Source organism: Portunus trituberculatus, chromosome 39, assembly GCF_017591435.1.
Source record: "Portunus trituberculatus isolate SZX2019 chromosome 39, ASM1759143v1, whole genome shotgun sequence".
Classification (NCBI taxonomy): domain Eukaryota; kingdom Metazoa; phylum Arthropoda; class Malacostraca; order Decapoda; family Portunidae; genus Portunus; species Portunus trituberculatus.
This window is the reverse complement of record NC_059293.1, coordinates 12,878,504-12,883,503: the sequence shown is the minus strand read 5'-3', so window position 1 is coordinate 12,883,503 and position 5,000 is coordinate 12,878,504. Positions and strand designations below refer to the sequence as shown.

The window sequence follows — 5,000 nt, the reverse complement described above, 5'->3', positions numbered from 1 at the left end:
GCGCCCCTGTACACTTTCCACTCTCCTCGCCTTCCTGCCTACCGCTCTGCTGCTCCGCCTCGTCCCGACCTTCCACTTACCCTACGACCCAGGAACAGTCTGCTACCACTCCAAACACAATCGACGTATCAGTGCGCCCCAATGACGAAGGAAGAAGGCCATTGTGTCGGCGTCTTCCACATGCCCTCGGCTGCTCTGTGTCCCTCAGTCGCTCCTTCTGACTCCCGCACCGCCGGACGTTATCTGGCAACGAGATTCTAAGACTATGTGAGCAGATGACTCCGTTTCTCGTTTATCTCACTTCAAGGAGAACTATTGTACTCGAGTCTTGCATACTGACAGGGTTGATGGCTTCTTGATCACCTGACAACCTTGAGAGAGGTTTAGTTGGGCGTCTTATAAACGTTCTTGCGGCGAATCTGGCATCTCTATCTCCGGCTGGGTCGTGTTAGTCGTGGGAAGCAGCGGTCGAAACACACACAGCTGTTTGACATTATGTTTATCATCCCTACCCGCTGTGAGCAGGACCCGCACCACGGCACGAAGCACGTAGCCGAGGTCCTGTGTCCAAACTAGGCCTCAAAGATGTGTCGTGGTGGCGTTGCGAGGCTCCGGCGGATATTAAATGATGGGAAAAGTCTCCTCGCGATACCGGCTTCTTGAGCGTGGGGGGGGCCGGACGGGGCAGGGGCAGCTACCACTACCACCACCACCACCACCACCTTCTAGCCACTGAAATTCGAACTCATCGGGATTTTTTTACGTAATTTCCTGTCCCTTGCCACCGTCCCGCCTCCTTCACCCCTCGCTCATCGCTCCCGGTCAGAGGTGAAATATGGCCAGTTATCTGTCCAGGAAAAAAAAAGAAGGAAAAAAGTGGACAGCATACATTTATTTGCGGGAAATCCATATTAGGTAGATTTCTTGCTCCTTTTCACTCAGGGTCATAGCACTGATTCCGACTATAATAGATAAGCCACCGAGAACCTTTTGCCCGGGTGCCCGATGATCGTGTTACGTGTGAGTGCGCGGGTGAGTGAGACGTGTGGGTGAGGGACCGTCTCGAGGCACGGACGGGAGGAGTCGCATGAGGGACGTGTTGAATGTGATTATTGGCCCGTGTAAACTCACTCAGGGGGTAACACGGGACTGCGGCGCTGGGCTGTGTTAACTCACCGTTCGCCTGATGGTTCCGTGTGAGCGTTAGCGTGGGGAGGGAGCATCAGGTAGAGATGACCAGGAGGGGGTAGATTAGGAAACGCACATTCATTTCAAAGCGAGTATCTTAAAGTACAAAATAATATTGCATGTGTGACTGTGTATGTATGGAAAAGCCGTGTGTGTGTGTGTGTGTGTGTGTGTGTGTGTGTGTGTGTGTGCAGGAGCGCGGACATTGTTGGAACCAGTCCCATCAGTGTGTGCGAGGCTGGTGTCGGGAGAGGACACGCCAGGGCGGAGTGGTCGGGCAGTGTAGCCAACATCCCGTGCCGCCTTGGCCCCTCATAGTGTATAGTGCTGTCCCTCCACGCCGCCAGGAGTACCCTACAGACGTGTGTGGGACGCTGTGCTGACGAGGATGTAACGAACCAGAAGCATCAGCGGTGTTTTAAAAGCGGCCCTATCCCACCACCGCGCCAGAAGGAGGTGGTGGTGGTGGTGGTGGAGCTCGCTGGCCGCGGGATGGCCACGCCGCGCCCCGCACACTGCCAGGTAGGAGCCCTTGGATCTGCCCTTAGTACTCGTGACGATGGTGATAGTAGTACTACGGATGTAGGGAATGGTGAGGAAGGGTGGGTGGAATCCGGCGTAGTAGTGACGAAATTCTGTTGCCTTTTGTGGGTCCAGGTTAAATATTTCTCGGGTCCGCTAAGTGAGGGTTGGACCTGTGTGTGTGTGTGTGTGTGTGTGAGTAAAAAACTGTGCTTGTTGTTCTCGTCTTAAAGAGGGTGTTGATGCGTGCACCTGCCAAAAATTTAAGTCAACGTTGTTTTTAGTAAATTTATATGCCGTGTGTGTGTGTGTGTGTGTTTTTTTTTTAAACCACACCGGCTGCGCACACGTGTTGCTCGTCATAATCAATCGACTTTTGTTTCCTGCCGTGAATGAAACTGCGGGAGTAGGAGGGGCGGGAAGGAATGAATTAAGTAGGGGAACCAGGAAGGCTTGGCAAGGGGTGAGGAGGAAAGCAAACAGGGAAACAAGAACCAAACAAAACTGAAGACCGAGGAATCGCATAGCTGGACACTAGATTGGCAGACACACACGCACACTCACATGCATATCAATAGACATGAAGACGCGCCACCTGCCAGTCAAGCATATAGAAGCATAGACAAAACCGCAGGAACAGACAGGCAGATAGACTGGGGCAAAGAGATAAACAGATAGATTCTCAAGTCAACACCGAGGTAGGAAGAGAGAGAGGGCCTGTGGTGAGAGCACTCCGATGCGGCCCGTAGAGCAGGAGGGGAGTGAGGAGTGAGAGAGCGAGTGCGAGTGCAAGATCTTCCTCGCTGCAACAACACTCAGTAGGCGACGGCTTGACTGCGAAAACACACCGTATCCAGGAGCCGTGTGGTGGTAGCTGAGAGAATTCTTAGACCGACTATACTTCTGCTACACAGGGTTAGCTATACTCTGCAGGGGAAACCTATGGAGGCAGGAGAAACTAACGGAAAGGTCGCGCAATAAAAGAACAGCAGGAAGGAGGGAAGACCGCAAGACACAGCAGGAGTCAGTTGAGTTCAGTAGTGAGCAGCGGCTGATGAGAAGGATTTCGTTTGCCTCTACCAGGGAAGGAGGTTAAAGAAAGGATAAACATGTCTCCATCCCTTCCTCCTACTCCTCCTCCTCTTGTCTCTCCCTCCTGTTCCTCCCCTTCCTTGGTCTCCCACATCCCCCACTCCTCCCCATCCTCGCTCCTGTAACTCCCTCGCACCCCCCATTGCCCGAGGCTCTCCCCACCACCAGCAATTTTCATGGAGCCACCGTCATCTGGAGACTGGCTTCCCCCCAACTCCTCCTCTTTCTTCTCTTCCTCCACCTCTAGTTTCTCCGCCCTTTGCCTGTATTTCGCACTTATTTGCTCACTTGACTTCATTTATTAACTCTGCTTCATTCATTCCCACCACCCCTTCATCACTTTACCGCTATGTGGACAGTGCAGGACCACGCTTCCCTCTCTCTTTACTCTCACCCTCTCTCCCTCACACACCCTCACTCCCTCGCCACTTGACAAGATTCCTCTAGCCTCCTACAGCCACACCACCGCCACACCACCGCCGCAGCGCACCCACACCCTCACAGCAGCACCGCTTCGCTGTAAATCTCTCAAACTATCGAGTCGTCCCCGCGTGGAATATTCAAGTGATATTTGTATGATAAGGAGATACCATTTGAGGGGGATAGAAGGTCATGCTGCTTGAATGTATGTACGTTTGTATCTATGTATGTATGCGTGTATGCAGACTTATGCAGGGAGGGATAAGACGTGTCAGAGGGGAATGATATAAGTGACAGTGTTAAGTAAATAAGTGAGTGGATTGGTGTGTTTTAGTGTGCGTGTTATTGGCGGGGTGTACCATAAGGGGTTGTAATGTGTAGAATTATACTCGTACGAATCTTGCTTGGGTGTTTTCTTGAGTTTACGAGTCGGGGATGATTTGGTATGTGGCTGATTGCATGTAACGTCTTTTTGTTTGCACGGCGGGCTGATGCAGTCTCTCTCTCTCTCTCTCTCTCTCTCTCTCTCTCTCTCTCTCTCTCTCTCTCTCTCTCTCTCTCTCTCTCTCAGCACGACGACAACACATAGACGTGCATTTCCTACACCAGCGATGTGTCCCTCCCTCATTTGCACGCGATTAGCATAAAATACCCAGACACTGCTGTGGTCGTGTGGGAGAGGCTATGCTTTTGGGCGGGAAAATTCAAGCCCGTATACTTCTTAAGTAAATGTTTGGTTCTTTCACCAGGACAGTAATCAGATGTCACATGGATGATTATTCAGGTTTTCATGGATGTTCTTTGTTGTTGGTAGAAAAAATAAGCTTTGTTAAACTCTCACTAGTAATCAGGAAAGCTCTCTTAGAAGCGACTGTAACATCCACTGACTAGAGCCTACTAAATGTTGGAGACAAGGAGACGTTTAGAAAAAAAGACCATCAGTGACAGAAAGAATTTATATACGTGAGAATGAATGACTGTATGGAAAAGAGCATGAAAAAGAATGATTAGAAGAATAGAAGGGATATATTCAATATTTATAACTGCTACAAAACACGATATAAAAAGTAACTACTCAAATGAACAATGATAATAATAATGATAATAATAATAATAAAGATAGCATTTTCAAGAATATGTAGCCAAAGAAACGAGACATCTTCAGAAGGCAAGAGAGAGAGAGAGAGAGAGAGAGAGAGAGAGAGAGAGAGAGAGAGAGAGAGAGAGAGAGAGATATACCTGTGGCTCTGACGAAAGGCAAACAAGTTGAGAAGTCTACCTGGGTGCCGAGATTAAGATAAGGACTGAACCTGAGATGTATGGGAGAGAGAGAGAGAGAGAGAGAGAGAGAGAGAGAGAGATGCTAAATGTGGACAAGTGAGGGAGAAGAGAAGGAAGGGGAAGAGGAGGAGGAGGAGGAGGTGGCCGAGAATCGATAAGACGTCGGGGAAGAGAAAGAGGAAGAGGAGGAGAAGGAGTCATGATAACTTAAGAGAAGTAAGAAGAGAAAGAAGAGTAGTGGTGTAAATAGTTGGAAGAGGAGAAAGATAAGGAGGATGAAGAAAAAATAGTAACAGTAATAACAGTAGTAGTTTTAGCAGTAGTAATAGTAATAGTAGTAGGAAAGCAGGAGGAGGAGTAATATGAAGAAGAAATGGAGTAGCCTGAGGGAGGGAAATGTGGAGAGAAGAGTAAAAGGTCACCGTGTATGAATAACACAGCCCTGCCCCTCTCTCTCTCTCTCTCTCTCTCTCTCTCTCTCTCTCTCTCTCTCTCTC

At 49.5% G+C, this 5,000-nt stretch overlaps 1 protein-coding gene across 2 annotated transcripts in view; it reads left to right on the top strand.

Annotated features, from left to right (window-relative positions):
* Positions 1–5,000, top strand: part of LOC123515480 (vang-like protein 1) — a 61,895-nt gene that overhangs the window by 25,194 nt on the left and 31,701 nt on the right. Inside the window, exon 1 of one of the 2 annotated variants that reach the window (XM_045274080.1) lies at positions 1,407–1,710. The exons of the other annotated variant lie outside the window; for it this stretch is intronic. The gene's annotated coding sequence lies outside the window, so the exon portion shown is untranslated. Of the gene's footprint in view, positions 1–1,406; positions 1,711–5,000 lie in introns of those variants that run through there. 2 annotated transcript variants of the gene reach the window in all.